At 42.4% G+C, this 17,460-nt stretch overlaps 1 protein-coding gene across 1 annotated transcript in view; it reads right to left on the bottom strand.

Annotated features, from left to right (window-relative positions):
• Nucleotides 1–13,914, bottom strand: part of LOC119798186 (NXPE family member 3-like) — a 50,672-nt gene extending 36,758 nt beyond the window's left edge. Inside the window, exon 1 of the mRNA XM_038307539.1 lies at nucleotides 13,826–13,914. The gene's annotated coding sequence lies outside the window, so the exon portion shown is untranslated. The remainder of the gene's footprint in view (nucleotides 1–13,825) is intronic.
• Between the last annotated feature and the right edge of the window lie 3,546 nt (nucleotides 13,915–17,460).

Here is a 17,460-nt window from a genome sequence, read left to right on the forward strand (position 1 = left end):
CGTTAGCAAATGAGTTAAGAAGATGGGCCGCTTCCTCCAGATTCTGAAAAGCTACATTGTTGACATCTGTGTCCATGTGTGCCGCTAACTGAAACACAGTCTGTCAGAGCGTCCAAACGAAAAATAATAAAGCCAGTACTTATAATGTTAGCATGGTTTTCAAAAACAGTTGCTAAATGTCTCAGCTCACTGACAACTTAATCGTAGGTAGCCATGTTTGTTGTGACTGTGGCTGGTGGCTGCTAACCAACCAATGGGCAGAAGTTGAGCCCTTAAGACAGTGGTGTCTGCTGTGAAGCGTGTGCTGTACTGGTCTGTTGTGGTGAAGAGAGACCTGAGCCAAAAAGCAAAGCTCTCGATTTACGATCTACGTTCCTACCCTCATCTATGGTCATGAGCTTTGGGTCATGACCAAAAGAATGAGACCCCCTGCCTTTGGCAGGAAGTCCTCCTGCGTACTGGAAGTTTGGTCTTCTTCCCCTGGAAGGATTGTTTTCTGAATTCACACTGAGCAGGGGAGAAACCTCCACATGTGCCGTTGGACTGTTTACTGAGTTCACACTGAGAAGGGGAGAAACCTCCACACGTGCCGTTCATGTTCCTCACGGAAATCCAAGTGACAGTCCGTTCCAGTGCTCCTCCGGGTCCAAAGAATGTCTACCTGTCCACTCTTCAACATGTCCCCTCTTCTCTGGATCAACCCACACAGACTAGATGCTAAGTGAGAGAAGAACGTGAGTCCCTCACTAGCATTTTCCTTACGTCATTCAAGATTTCCACGGTCGCTGAACTAACCATTTTTAAATCCCCTCTAGACTTCCTAGTTCCTGTTCACCAGCTCCCTGAGTTCCAGATCATACCCCCCTTCTACCCTTACCTCAATAAACCTGTTAAACCTTTGGCTTGCTCTCTGAGTGGTTCTCACATCATGACAGAACACTCTGGCCAAACCGTGACCCAGCAGAGGCCATTCAGAGAGCCATCAACTAACAACAAACAGACCTAACCAGACATGATAACTCCTTGGTTGAATTAGAAAACCAGCAAACTGAGTTAAACGATTGTGTGACTGATTTAACCCTGGGCCCAGCCAGTGAGCTAGCCCCGCCTCGAGCTAACCTAGCAGTTTTTCCTCCCATTTTTTCTGAGTGTCAGCTGTCCAGTCCACCCTGGTTCGACGGGAACCCCAGGTAGTGCCGGGGTTTCCTGGAGCAATGTTTTACCCGGTTCAACCACACTCCAAGTATGTTTTATTTGGATTCAACTAAGATCTCCTTTATTATTGCTCATCCCACAGACCGAGCTCTGGAATGTGTAGGGGAGAGATAGTTTTCTTTGTCTTCTGACTATGGCAGCACTTTTGAGGTGTTTCTTTTTGATTTTAAGCAGACTTTTAACCAGGATCCGTATAAGTCACTGAGCTTCCGTGATTTGCTGAAACTAAGCCAGGGACAGAGGTCTGCTTCTGATTTTGCTAATGATTTCTGAATCCTGGCTACTGCTTCTGTCAGGAATAACACTGCTCTCAAGTCTGTCTGTTTCAACGCTCTCAACGATCCCATAAAGCAGCAGTCCCCAACCACCGGGCTGCGGACCGGTACCGGTCCGTCGGTCATTTGGTACCGGGCCGCACAGAAAAAAAAAAAATATAGATATATCAGCGCTGCAGTCAGGGCCGCAGGATGTTTACCCTCAGCGTCCAGACTGCAAATGAAGCGCGCATGCGCCGCGAAATTGATCACGCGGTGCCGCTCCGCCCTGACTTACATTAAAGGCGGGAGCGAGTGGGATGTAAAATGTTATTTGGTCTAAATATATATTGTTTACTAAAGTGAGTAAAAACACTATATAATAGTGTTTTTACTCACTTTTTGTCTTTCTGTAACGACATTATTTCTCCCACAGCATCAATAACATGCACATCACTTCCTGTGGCAGATTATGCAAATTAGGCGATGACGTCATATAGCGACTTCCAGCGACTTTTAGCACAGCCAATAGCTACTTTCCTTACTGAGGAGTTGACAACACTGACGATTATGCTTAGATGGGACCGGCTTGTTTCGGAGAAACAAGCTCAGGGCTCCCACTAATTCAAAATAATGGTGAGTTTTATTTTTATGCCGTTTGTATTTGATTTAATGCCAGTCGTATCATTTTATTTGATCATATTTACCCCCACATTTTAAAGGGCGGTCCGTGAAAATATTATCTGACATATAACCGGTCCGTGGTGCAAAAAAGGTTAGGGACCGCTGCCATAAAGGACAAACTAGTCACCTTTAATTTTCCTTAAATGCTGGAGGGTCTTATAAAACTATCTATCCATTTGGACAACCCGACTCAAGCCTTCAGTAGGCACCTCCATGACCAACAGCTAGCTCCATCCATTAAGAGACTCAAACCAGGTCCTCATGTCCCAACCCCCCTAGTCACAGCTCCCACACTTCAAGAGTCAGATCTCTGGGACTTCTTTTATGGGGATAGGGAGGATCTATTCCCTTTCCTTCCACCTCGATCAGCTCCTCGCCTGCCAGATCCTAGTTCACAGCCCCTTAGCCGCCCAGTTTCTTTACCTCCAGGGCCCGTTAGTGGACCAGTTTCCCTTGCTTTAGAGCCTATTAGCAGGCCAGTTTCCCTAGCTAGGGTGATCTGCGAGAAGGGCCCGGCGCGCGTCCAGAGACGCCGCCGTCGACCAGCTTCCTCAGTTAGCCAAGCGCCACAGGCTATTTGCGGACCAGTTAGCCTAGCGCCAGAGGCTGTTTTCGGACCCGTTAGCCTAGTGCCGGAGGCTGTTTTTGGACCAGTTAGCCTATCACCAGAGGCTGTTAGCGGACTAGTTAGCCTAGCGCCAGATGCCAATTGCGGGCCAGTTAGTCTAGGGCCAGATGCTAATAGTGGGCCATTTAGCCTAGCGTCAGAGGGCATTAGTGAACCACCTAGCTTAGCACCTGAGGCCATTAGCAGGCCAGTAAGCCAACATCCAGAGACCCCTGAGCCTGCTCTGTGCCGTCCAGGAGACCCCTGAGCCTGCTCTGTGCCGTCCAGAGACCCCTGAGCCTGCTCTGGGCCATCCAGAGACCCCTGAGCCTGCTCTGAGCCATCCAGTGACCCCTGAGCCAGCTCTGAGCCGTCCATTGACCCCTGAGCACATCCATGAAGAGGCCTCGGAGTTAAGGCCCGGGGGGGGTCAGCCTCCAAGAACCCTCAGTGGGCGCTCCAAGCCCCCAAGAGCCCTCAGTAGGCGCTTCAAGCCTCCAAGAGTCCTCAGTGGGTGTTCCCCTCTGAGGATGTTCCTGAGCCGCAGTGGGCGGCCCCCCACGAGGTTGTTCCTGAGCCGTAGTGGGCGGCCCCCTCCGAAGGTATTCCAATGCCGCAGCGGGCGGCCCTCTCCCAGATTGTTCCAGTACCGCAGCGGACAGCCCCCTTTGAGGTTGTTTCAGTGCTGCAGCGGGCAGCCCCCTCCGGGGTTGTTCCAGTGCCGCAGTGGGCGGTCCCCCTCTGAGATTTTTCCAGTGCCGCTGTGGGCGGTTCCCATGGTTCCTGTTGCTGAGACAGCGCCCCCCAAGGCGGTTGCCGCTGCGTCAGAGACGGTGCCCCCCTAGGCGTTTGCTGCTGCAGCAACAGAGACGGCGCCCCCTAGACCCACACAAACTGAATTCCTAACAAGATCTCTAGGGGAAAGTGGGTCCAAACCTCCTGTTTGTTACCCCAGCTCAGCTTGAAGCTCTGTTGATCCTTCCAGGGAGAGAAAGTCCAAAAAATCCAGTTTGCAGGATGACTTCCAAGTTTGGAAATTAACCTACACTTCTTTTTGCATTGTAAATAGTATGTTTTCATAAAAGTTAAACCTTAAAAACAAAGAAAGATTTAATCTTGGCATTACATTTTCATTAGTTTAGGTAACACTTTTCCTGTCAAAATTTAACACACGCAACAACCTGTGGCCAACAGTTCCTTTTGATTAGGCAAAGAGCTAGAAAATAACTCTTAGCTGACTGCTGCCCAAAAACCAACAGACATTATACATGAAACCACAAGACATTATACATGACACAACACTGTGATATTGTCAAATTAAGGTAATCTATGATTGATTGGGAAACAAAATTGCAAAAAAAAACCATGTTTGTATATTGCCGTATTTTGTGGACTACAAGGCGCACCTGAATGTGAGACACACAAGCCAAAATTAGGGAAAGTCTTGTTTTGTTCATATATTAGCAGCACCTGATTAAAAGCTGCATGTGTATTTAATGTTTAACATATTTAAACGAATATGCACAAAGAGGATTTTCAGGATACAAGCGGCCGAAATGGGTTTCCTCCGTAGGGTGGCTGGGCTCTCCCTTAGAGATAGGGTGAGAAGCTCGGTCATCCGGGAGGGACTCGGAGTAGAGCCGCTGCTCCTCCACGTCGAGAGGAGCCAGTTGAGGTGGCTTGGGCATCTGGTTAGGATGCCTCCTGGACACCTCCCTGGTGAGGTGTTCCGGGCACGTCCCACCGGGGGGAGGCCCCGGGGAAGACCCAGGACACGCTGGAGAAACTATGTTTCTCGGTTGGCCTGGGAACGCCTTGGGTGAGACTGCAGCAGCAAATGCCCAGAGATACCCAGAGACTTTGCTTCGCCGCCAGCCCCACGGCCGGCCCCCAGAGACTTTGCTTCACCGCCGGCCCCACGGCCGGCTCTCAGAGACTTTCTTTGGCCTTCGCCCACCCTGGGTGGGTTGTTTTTTGTTGTGTTTGTTGTTTTCATGGACATCACTTTTTTGGGCGTCTGGAATCCGCCCCTGAGGGGGGGGGAGTACTGTCAGGAATCCAGTTTGTGTGGTCTTTTTTGTGTTTGTCTCTCCCTCTACCACCAGGTGGCGCCCTGAGGACTTCTTAAGCGGTGGACTGTCACTACTTCGACGCCAGAGTGTTTGCCAGTTTTAGGTACTCTAGCCAAGCTGAGTTTAGCTGAGTCTAACTAAGTCTTTGTTTCTCTGAGTCTAACGGGATTTTTGTCTTTTGCCTTTTGGCAGGAAGTCATCCTGCATACTGGATGTTTGGCACTCTCCCCCTGGAAGGATTGTTTGAGCTTCACACTGAGCAGGGGATTAATCTCCACATGTCCCGTTTAAGTTCTCCAGGAAATCTAAGTGGCAGTGCGCTTCATTACTCCTCAGGAACCAACCTAACCGAAACCGGTCCCCCCTTTAAGAAGCCCCTCTATCTCTGGAAAAAGCCACACCGACTGGATTCTGGGAAGTAACCTTTCTCCGCAATTGTGAGTACCGTTTTTTGTTTTGTTTTTGCAAGACGTTGTTCAAAGTTCCCACAGACCCTGAACTAACCTCTGTGAACTTCCCTTTTCACTTCCAGTTCCGGTTTACCAGCTCTCTGAGTTCCCCTGAATCCAACCCATTTGAACTCCTCAATAAACCTGTTAAACTTTTACTCTGGTTTCTCTGAGTGGATTTCTGCTTTTGGGTCAGACCTCTTAGAACATCATGACAGAATACTCTGGCCAAACCGCTGACCCTGCAGAAGCCATTCAGAGAGCCCATCGCCTTCAACAAACCATAATCCAGAAACATCACAACCATCTCCACGATCTCAGTGACCAACTGTCTGAGCTTAACAGTCGAGTGACTAAATTAACCGATGCTGCACGTTTCTCTCTCCAGGCTTCGGGTCTAGCTGGTGAGCTAGCCCCGAATAAAGCTAACCAAGCAGCATTTCCTCCCTCCTTTTCAGAGTGTCAGCTGCCCATTCCTCCCAGGTTCGATGGAAACCCCAAGAAGTGCCGGGGTTTCCTTATGCAGTGTGTAATCCAGTTCAACCATGCCCCAAGTAAGCTCCCTCTGGACTCAACTAAAATTTCATAAGTCATTTCTCATCTAACCGACCAAGCTCTGTATTGGGTTGAGGTCAGATTTTCCTCATCCACTGATTATGGCTGCACTTTTGAGGAATTCATAACTGAATTCAAGCAGACTTTTAACCAGGATCCGGACAAGACACTTTACTCCCATGAATTGCTGAGATTAAAACAAGGACAGAGGTCTGTATCCGATTTCGTCATTGATTTCCACATCCTGGCTGCTGCTTCGGGCTGGGATAAAACAGCCCTGATGTGTGTTTATTCTAATGCTCTCAATGACTCCATTGAGGACGAGCTACCCACCCGCGATGAACCTGAAACACTTGAGGAGCTTATTAGCCTATCGGTCCGTCTTGTTAGGAATTCAGTTTGTGTGGGTTGTGTTTTTGTTTGTTTTCCCTCCACCACCAGGTGGCGCCTGGTTCTCGTTGGCCTTCTCACACACCTGCGGATGGTTGCCTCATTACCGGAGGACTCTTAAGCTGCTGACTGCCACTACCTCGACACGAGAGTGTTTGCCAGTTTTGGGTACTCTAGGAGAGATTGCCTGAGTTATATTTGCCGGGCAGATGGTCATTATTGTATGAATATTCTTGCTTTCCCTCTCTACAGTGTTCCCGCTCATGCTGCTATTTTCATTGTACAGATCAGTTATCGTCTGATCGCTGCAATGATGACACCGCACTCTGAAATCAACGTAAGGCACTACTTTGTCTGGCAGAGGGTCATGTGATAAGACACACATTATCCATGGAAAAAATTGGTATGTTGCTATATTTTGTCCCTCCGTCAGGCAAAAATAAGCAATGTAAAAAATAAGCAACTGCAGGCCCCTGACACTGAAGAAGAGGACTTGGGTGCGGTAGCTTGTTTTTCAAACTGTTAATCAAAGTGATGTGTTCCCAAACAGCCATCTCTTTCCTGACAATCCTCCATCCATCTCCATCCATCCATCTTCCTCCGCTTATCCGGGGTCGGGTCGCGGGGGCAGCAGCCTAAGAAGGGAGACCCTCTCCCCAGCCACTTCTTCCAGCACTTCAGGAGGAACCCCAAGGCGTTCCCAGGCCAACCGAGAAACATAGTTTCTCCAGCGTGTCCTGGGTCTTCCCCGGGGCCTCCCCCCGGTGGGACGTGCCCGGAACACCTCACCAGGGAGGTATCCAGGAGGCATCCTAACCAGATGCCCAAGCCACCTCAACTGGCTCCTCTCGACGTGGAGGAGCAGCGGCTCTACTCCGAGTCCCTCCCGGATGACCGAGCTTCTCACCCTATCTCTAAGGGAGAGCCCAGCCACCCTACGGAGGAAACCCATTTCGGCCGCTTGTATCCTGAAAATCCTCTTTGTGCATATTCCTTTAAATATGTTAAACATTAAATACACATGCAGCTTTTAATCAGGTGCTGCTAATATATGAACAAAACAAGACTTTCCCTAATTTTGGCTTGTGTGTCTCACATTCAGTGCGCCTTGTAGTCCACAAAATACGGCAATATACAAACATGGGGTTTTTTTGCAATTTTTTTCTTTATGTTTTAATTTTGCTATGATTTTGTTTCCCAATCAATCATAGATTACCTTAATTTGACAATATCACAGTGTTGTGTCATGTATAATGTCTTGTGGTTTCATGTATAATGTCTGTTGGTTTTTGGGCAGCAGTCAGCTAACAGTTATTTTCTAGCTCTTGCCTAATCAAAAGGAACTGTTGGCCACAGGTTGTTGCGTGTGTTAAATTTTGACAGGAAAAGTGTTACCTAAACTAATGAAAATGTAATGCCAAGATTAAATCTTTCTTTGTTTTTAAGGTTTAACTTTTATGAAAACATACTATTTATAATGCAAAAAGAAGTGTAGGTTAATTTCCAAACTTGGAAGTCATCCTGCAAACTGGATTTTTTGGACTTTCTCTCCCTGGAAGGATCAACAGAGCTTCAAGCTGAGCTGGGGTAACAAACAGGAGGTTTGGACCCACTTTCCCCTAGAGATCGTTTGAGCTTCACACTGAGAAAGGGATTCATCTCCACTACGACCCATTCAAGTACCGCAGGAAATCTGAGTGGCAGCATACAGACTGGAGTCAAAGATTCAACAACTTTTCTGGAAACGTGAGTCAGCAACCAGATCCTCTTCTCCAAGTTCACGAATCAAATTTCCCACTGAGCCTGAACTAATCGCTATGTCTTCCCCTCACTTTTTAGTTCCGGTTGACCAGTGTTCAGAGCAACACTTCTCTCTGCATTATCTCTTCAATAAAACCTGTTAAACCTTTTCTCCTGGTCTCCCTGTTTGGTCTTCAGCATTTGGGTCTGAACTTTAGTAAAATCATGACAACCATATCCTACAACAGTATATGGTGAGATCACACAAGGACTTATTTATTTCAGAGACACATTTTTTTTTCATAGGGGCTCTTGTACATGTTTTTTAGACTGTATGGGGAACGTATGATCAGACTGATCATACATATACGTCATGTTCATACGTCAACTAATGAATAGATTGGTCATACGTACCTCATAATGTGTGACCAGCTGTTTTAGGATGTGCATATTTTTGTGTTATTTGATTATCAATGTATTAGTTACTTTAACCAGACTTTATAGTTCATTCTTTTCTTTTTTTTTAGATAATGATGGGTAAGTAATAACTTGACTGTTGGTCAATTGATTATAGAGTGACGGTTAGAGCCAAAAAATTGGAATCTAACTACTAATTTTCCTTGCTCAGGCAAAATTACCAATTGATAGTGAAATAGGATAGATTCTTGAGTTTTTTGCTGTCCCACATTGGGGGAAGGTGAACTGTGTTCTGGTACTGGCGAAGGTTTTACACCAGCATGGCCCTGGATCTTCTGCTTACCTTAGTCACTCGGAAAACTTAGAATCAGTCCAGATTTTGAATAATCTTAACCTTAATATCACTTAGGGAGCTGATGAAAGCAGTCATATTGTAGCTCAGCTCTGTGGGGGGTACTGTAGCACTCCCAAGGGGAAAAGCAAGGTAGCGGCTCAGCGGTGCAAAGCAATGCAAAAAGCAGCAGGTGAAAATGAAGTCATTGTTCAAACAGGCAGGACCTGAGCATCATCTCATGGGGTTCCTCATCAGTTTAAATCCATCTTCCATTACACAGTAAATACTAAGAGGCTCTTTGCAGCTGCTTCAAATGTTTTCATCCCATCAGTAGCGGTTATCAGTCCCATAGAATGGCTTCAGATTGTGCCTCCTATCTACCATTAGGCGTAGTATGAAACTCTCTTGGTGAATCAGTTTCCCTGATTTCAGGTTTAGAAAAGTTAGAGTTTTCAGTAAATCTGCTTTGTGAAACAGTCCCCTGTGATCAGTCTGGCCAGTCATAACATTGTAATTCATTGTTGTTTTTATCAAACAAGGTTTGGTGATATTTAGAAATATTGAATATTGCCAAATTTCCCATGTAATAATGCTATACATCCCTCAGGAGTAAGTGATACAGCCATGCGTGCATGGCTAAGATTTCTTCTGGGTAACATTAATTACACATTTTTGTGTTTTGCAGAGGAAGAGAAAAGATTTTCTATTTTTCTGGAGGCAAATCACTGCAGTCTCTCCATGGTTTCTAAATTAACTCAGGTTTAGCTTTGAACCTTCATCACAATTGATGCCTGTCATGGTGCCTTCACATCAAATGCAATCTAGCATTTGGACCAAGAAATTTAGATGTTATTCTTATATACAGACACAATGGTGAAACGGACCAGCTTCAAGCCTGGAGACAGGCATGAATAATCTGATCAAATAGAGCCATTACACGTGCAGCAACAGTTGCTAGAAAATATGAGCTAAATTTCGACAACCTATCAGTAACTGCATGTTGTATTATGATGCCACTGTTCAGATTTCTGTGATAGACAGTGACTCACCCACTAATATCCAGGTCAACCATGCTAATTTGAAACCAGCAAGCAGCAGAAAGAAGCTCCTCCTATTTGATGACACTGTGAAGCAACAGGACTGCAGTCTGTTGCCTCCCATGCAAATTGCTGCTGATATGTCTGGTGAGTGACAGCACCCAAATGGGTGACTTTGTTGCTAGAATTTTGTGTTATGTGAATGTGCCATTAGAGTATGAAGTTGATGCTGGTAACTTCTTTTTTTTTCTTTTACATACATATGCAACAGATTAAAAATTTAAATGTATATATCATATGTAACTATAACTATTTCTATGTCCTAAACCTGGTGTATCTTGTTCCTTTCTTCCACAGTGATTTGTTGTTGTTTCTTATTATAATAGGTTTTGACAATATTAGCACAACATAGAAAATCAGCAGCTAGAGTTTTAATAATGTGGAGGAAATAGAATAACCTGTTCTACTTATTTGCTCTTAATTAAATACACTTGGGAAGTGTTGGCCTAGTGTTTAGAGCAGTGTGCTTATGCTCTAAGAAGGTTGCAAGTACCTAGTTCGATCCCTACAGACCCTTAACCACACACTGCTCCCTGGACACTGCACAGTGACAGCCCACCGCTCCCCAAGGAGATGAGTTAAATGCAGAGAGATAATTTCTCCATTGTGAGATCAATAAAGTTCAATTTCCTTTCTGTTTAACATCTTTGGGCCGGATTTATCAAGATCCAATTTTGCGTGCAGTAATTTGCGCTCGCAAACTGGAATTTTGCGCGGGGGGCTGAACCATGGTTTGCGGGTGATTTAACAAGAGCGATTGCGTAACTGGTGACAGGTGCAAAACTGTTGGAGACGCCCTATTTAAATGACGCTTTTGCGTGTTTTGTGGTTTGCGGCATGGCGAGTTTGGACAGCAGAAGGCGCAAAAGGAAATTTGACCCCATGGAAATGGAGGTATTGGTGGATGAAGCCAATAAACATTTAAGTGAGCTACAGCAAAGAAGTGTGCCTGTCACACAGAGGAACGCTACATGTGAACAAATCAGTAATAAAGTAAACGCTGTTGGTGAAACCTTGCGAACAGTGGATGAAGTAAAAAGAAGATACCAGGATATTAGAAGGCGAACCAAAGAAAAACTGGCATATAACAAAACATCTGCGAACACAAGAGGAGGGGGCGCAGTAGATGAGATGCCTCTGACCAGCATTGAGGAACAAGTACAACTGACGCTCTGTGAGGAGCAAATCACTGGAATTGCAGCTCCAAAATGGCAATGCTGGATAAACGATATGTTTTGATGATCGTTTCCTCCTTCATTCCAAAAATTTTCACACGGAGTGAAAAAATGCGTTCTCTGCGTCTCCTTGCTTCATTTCCATGTCTCCTTCTTGCTACAATAACCGCTGCCATGTGTGCGCAATTACGCATACAGACCATTTGCACCTTCTTTGCAAACGTGTTAAATATAGAGTCAGATACCGTTAGCAAAATTGCTTTCAGGTTTAATAAATCACTTTGCGAGTGCTAGATTAATATATTTACATGTTCTCCTCCCACAAGACGCACTTTTGCGTGTAAACGCCCCATATTGCATATTCATTGCAGAAAAAGTACTAAAAGGATAAGAGGCGCTATTTAGCACGTTTTAAAGACCAAATCCTTTTAGCACGCTGTTGATAGATCAGTTTGTACATTTTTTAGCGTGCGCAGTGAAATAGCTCACGTTTTTATACACGCAAACCTTTGATAGATCCGGCCCTTTGAGCCCAGTGATGGTGATGAAGAATGATTAATACTTAGCAAATGTTTGTTTAGCTGTGTCTTATTGAAAAAGTAAATGTATGTGCGACAAAACTAAATTGGTTTGTTTTGAACTTATTAAACTACACTGTGTGGAAATTGTTGAAATTGCCTTCCTTAGTTTGTCAACTTAAGACTACTACAAGTGTAACAAATAAAGTAAGTTAGGTAAAACCAAATTTGGTGAGTGTCTAACTAAACCCAGTTAAGTTAGTGAGCGCTTTTTAATTACAGTTAAGTTCATTGCATATAGGTAGTTGGTCAAATGAAATATATTTATGTGCACATTAATCAACACAGTAAAATAATTCCTTAGTCAGTTCAATTGGGAGAGCTCAGAGTTATTAATCGAAGCTGATCAGATAAGTTAGAAATGCCTGGTTATGTTGGTTAAACACAGGTCAATTTTCTGTCTCTAAATAATCATTAAAATCATAAAGAAGAAAACTCTATTGAGTGGAAATTGTCGTTGACATTTTCGAACAGGCAAAAGCAGTCAAGCTGCCAGGAGTGAATTCCACTTGTGATAGCGGTGTTGATTATTTTCTGTTACTGCTCGCGTGTGTACGGTAACAAGTCAGCAAAAGGGATATTCCAATGCTTGACCTATGATGACGTGAGTGTTTCTACCATCACCTTATATTGCTGGGGGAGAATGTAAGAAGAACCTTCTGTTTGGGTGTGGCATTTTCTGATAAATTGGTAAACCTTTACTGGATTTTTGCCATAAATCTGGTCCCACAGCTATAGCCAAAAAGGTATGCTGGACACAAAAATTGTGAATATGTTCTTGTGATGGATTGAAATGTGGTCATCATAAGTCAGATGTATTTACTGTTTCTGGTTATATTTGCACACTTTATGTTTTACAAATGTGAAAGTTATTTTCCATCCATCCATCCATTTTATTACACGCTTGTCCCGAGTGGGGTTTATATCATATATACAATGTTCTTACCAGCAGTTTGGTTTAAAGCTGCAGTCTGTAACATTGAGGAGAGAGCAGACTTCAACTGAAAATTTGAAGAAAAACAGGTTTCACGCCACTCCCCCACCCTCTCTGCTTCACTCATGCCCCACCTCCAAGCTCCACCCCTCTCACAGCATCTGCGCGGCTACCGCATGCGACCAGAGGGGGGGGGGCGGGGGGGGGGGGGGCGGGATTCAGCGTGTGTGAGCTGTGATTGACACTCCATCAGACGCTCCTCTGGCTGTGATTGGTTGTTTTGTCTCGTCCCGAAATATTCTTTCCAGATTGCAATACAGGCAGTAGGCGGTACCAATTGAAGCAGTTTTTTTCACAGGTTACATATCACATGTACTGCTGTCTGGGCATAGGGACAGTTTTAGCCAATATGACAAAAAAGTGATTTTTAAAAACTTACAGACTTCAGCTTTAAGTACAGTCATGTTCTATTTGGTTCAGCACATGTAGTGCCATATCTGACCAGCAGGGGGAGCCTAGCGTCAGTATGCCATACTAAAGAGCACTGGAACTTCCTCCTCAACTAATATGCTAAAGCAGAGGAAACAACGTGTCTGTGGCTCATTTACTCACTTATCCCCTTTTCAGGGCTTTTACATTCTCTGCAATTTCAGCTTATATAAATTTGTTTACAAATAACTTTGTTAAATATGACTGGAATAAATGTACTTTAAATGTTTCCTTCTTTATGTACACTATTTGAGAAACATTTTATAACAGATGAAATAAAAATAACTCTTCAGTCAAATCAGACACGGAGGGGAAAGTTTATCCATATAGCAAATTTAAAGAAACAGAAGACTCAAATTACTTTATGTGATGAACACATGAAAAACAAACATTAACAGGTAAATTGCAGGCGCATAATAACTGAAAGTAAAGAAAATTTTACAAACCAAAATCAAAGATATTTCAGCTAATAGTTTTAATAAAAAAAAAATTAATCATGAATGTTTCATGATTAAGGGGTGTAATCTTTAGTCAATATGTTTTAAACTGGAATGAATATTTTGGCCAGTGTTCACAGTGACTTATATTTTTGCAATAAAAAATCAAATGTTGTACAGTATATGACTAAAAGTAGGCAGCTTTACTTGAAACTTTCTAACCATTTAAGAAAAACAACAGCTTTCAACTGAAGTTGGTTGGAGAATAACCTAAATGGACTTTCCTCTCCGATTTTCACGATAAAGTAGTCAACATTTTTAGCTTTGATTACTGGGTTTGTGTTTTCAAAAGGTAAATAAAATAGAAGTAAAAAGAATAAAGTATTTTTTTTATTTACCTTTGCATTTGTTTTCTTTGCTGTCCTCACTTTGTCATTTCCACCGAAATGTTTAAACTGATGTATATCTGCGTCTCACTGTCTTCCCCTCCTTAAAGGGTGAGGCTACATTTACATTTTTTCTAAGTATTGCATAGAGCTGTGTAAATAGTAGGCTGATGCAATATTTTTATACTTCTATACTTCTATATTTATACTTCTCTTCTTACAAGGTGCGGCTGCATTGCAATAAAATTGAAATCTAAATAAGTTTTTCTTTTATTGAGGAGATATAGCAGACACCTTGCCAAAGCAAAGACAATTTTACATTTAAAATTAGAGAATACAATTATCTTATTTTGAGTGCATGTTATCATATTATTTGGCAAATCCTCATATTTACCCACTGATATTAAGGGTAAATACACTTAATTTAAGAATTTTAAAATTATTTTTAGATTGTTTTTGCAGTGTGATAGTGCTGCTCTGACAGAACTTGTTGAGACTCCTTAGGAGCGATTATTTTACCTTACAAACTTAAGCCATCATGACTGACTGTCTTGAAGCAAGAATGGTTTTACTTAGTGATGTGAGAGCTAAAATAGAATAATGATGTCTTTACATATGGCCATTTTGTATTTAATAACTAGTACTAATTCAACAGATTATAAATGAAAAAAAAAAGCTTTATTGATTTCATTAAGGCAGAATTAAATTTTCATTTCTACTAATACTACTGTCCCTTTTTAGTGTATTTAATATTTATCTTTTCTCATTCTACAGTGCTGTGGTCACAATCAATTCTGTTAGAGACCTGTGGTCTGGCATTTTTAGAGTTGAACTGAAAATGTTAAGTTTCTTCTACAGCAGGATCTTTTTTTTATTCACGGCCATTTTCCTCCATCCTCAACATGCAGGCTGACCTAAATTACAAACATTGCAGCCTCTTAACAATACCTGGATGGGTCTGAATTTTAAACTTCTTCTGTCAAAGAAAAATAAGAAATAAGTTTCATTACAGCACTAACAAACCTTGAGGACAGCCAGCATAAAGAGCAGGCTGTCTGCATTCCAAAGTGAGTTTTGCCTGTGGCTTGAGGCGTGTTTCTCTATTGAGACTGTTTATTGCATATGAACATTCTGTCAGGATTTGGTTGTGGTTTGAGGACCCAAATGCAGAGGCAGGGAGGCAGAGGTGAGTTTCTTGTAGATTTAATGAAAGGTAGACAACTGAGGCAGGAATACAAATAAAAATATACAAAAATCCAAAAAATCAAACATGAAAAAAGTAAAACAAGTAACACAGTAAGTCGGAGGAAGTTAGACGAGGAACCAGCACTGAGGAACTGCACAAGGAGAGTATTTATGGCTAACTTAACAAAGATGACTAACGAGCAGATTCGGTGCAGGTGTGAGGAGAGCAGTCTAAGGAGCTAGGGAAAAAGGAGACCAACACAAGAGGGCAACAGAGGGCCACAAATAAAAACCTAAGAACTGAAATATTACCAGAAAACACAACAAAATAAGAATTAAACCAATAAAACTAGAAAACATGGAGCACAGTTAAACTGAATACTCAAAGAAAAACATAACAGAACCAAGACTGTGGCATATTCAGGCTGTATTTCCTTGTCTTTTTGAGCTACCGGGTTGCATTTACAAAAGCCTGGGACACACCACCATCCAAAATGACACAAAATTACGTCCTAACACAGTACATATTATAGATACATTTAATAATATATTTTCTAAATGTATTTACAGTATACTCACTTAGTGTGAAACCTTTTGATGACACCAAAGGGATATCCTGGGAGGAAAGGTAGAAAGATACAAACAAAGCTCTTCCTCAATAGTTCTCTCTTTCTTTTTAGTTTTTATTGTCAAGCTTGAGAAGTTCATTTCACATAGATATATAGTTGAAAACAGGAGGAATGTCAAAATAGCTTTGTTGGCCAGAATTTGGAACTCAAACAATTCAACAGATAACCAAAAACGGCCGACTAAAGTCGTATGGAAATCACATTTAAATGTTAATTCTGGCTTAAACATATATATAAATGTACTCTCTATCAGATGATATTGTTCCAAAATTTTGAACATTTCTATAAAAAAAAAAAATCCTGTCCTGTTAATATCTGTGTGTTTTTTTTCCGTTATGTTATGCAGGTCAGTTAAATATATGTCAGCCTGTACACCTATTATATCATATATATATGAGCAGTCATCTGTTGATCAAATTTTTTCTGTCAAAGCATCTTGAAAAAAGAAATAAGAATCATTTACTTTATCATTGACTTACATCTCACTGTTCATGGGGATGGACGTATGTGTCTTTGGCAGGCATAGAGCTAACAGAACTGGTAGCGTTGCGAGGCAAGGGCTCAAAAATGTACGGCTGCTAGCCTTCTACACCAAACAAAGCTTCTGCCACCCTGGCGTCCTCTTCCACAACATCTACATCCCCACTTTCTTCCGCTAAATAAGAAATGTATGATGGAGGAAACTCATCCCCGACCTCCAACACAAAACTCTCCTCCTCTTGCCTGCTTCTGCTGTCCATAGCATTCCTTGATAGTGTCGTTTCTATATCACCAATTTAGTGCTACTTGGTCCCAATGTCATTTCCCGTTGGGAACCTACTAGCACTAAGTTGCTAACTGGTTAGCAAGATGCTGTCGATAAAGCGGCCACAATCAAACTTGCTTGCGAACCTTCTGCCACAACAATACCGCCCTCTCGATAAACAACCAATCACATTCACTTTATTCACTCAAGTAAAGTCGACCACCACTCGGGATATTTCAGAAATGCAACGGTTGGAACGGCTGTTGCCCTATAACTTTAAACCACAATCTTGGTTTAGTTCAATGAGTTCCTCTTGCTCTTTTAAAGTCATGTCCTTTCCAGTAACGGATGCTAAGCTGCATGGGTCCCTGGTCCAGTCAACACATTCACAGAATGTGTTGACTGGACACATAAAGCATAGCTGAGTCGATGCTCTGGCATCCCCGGTGAGAGTACATCTAAATATAAGACAGCTTTAGCTGTATTGCCTTGCGCTCACTGTTTTGTCTTTTTAACTTTGTTGACCACTCATACTAGGACCTTCATCTAAGTCAGAATTTTGTCCAGGGCCCTGTTCGACATTCGCATTTTTCCTTCTCAAAAACTTTTCCATCACTGTCACTTTCTCATCTTGCTGTGATCCCAAACTGTTACTGTCAATCTGTTGTCTTTACAGGCATGTAAATGCCAAAACAATCACTGCTCTAAGGACATATGTATGTATGTATATATATATATATATATATATATATATATATATATATATATATATATATATATATATATATATATATATATATATATATATATATATATATATATATATATATATATATATATATATATATATATATATATATGAAAACATTAATACATATGGGGGGGAATAGTTCTGAGGTTTTCATGGCTTGTATGTAAGGGTCTTCAGAGCTAAGAGTAATTGCTCTTCCTCACCATCCTAGGTTCATGGTGCCTAGAAGTAAACGTTACCACTTTTCAGGTATATGGTATAAACTGTGGGCACCATAATAATAAAAGCAAACATATTTTGCCAGCAGGTTAAGTCAATTTAGGAGGTAATAAACAGT

Source organism: Cyprinodon tularosa, unplaced genomic scaffold (assembly GCF_016077235.1).
Source record: "Cyprinodon tularosa strain WSP-4 unplaced genomic scaffold, ASM1607723v1 ctg1165, whole genome shotgun sequence".
NCBI classification, from domain to species: Eukaryota; Metazoa; Chordata; class Actinopteri; order Cyprinodontiformes; family Cyprinodontidae; genus Cyprinodon; species Cyprinodon tularosa.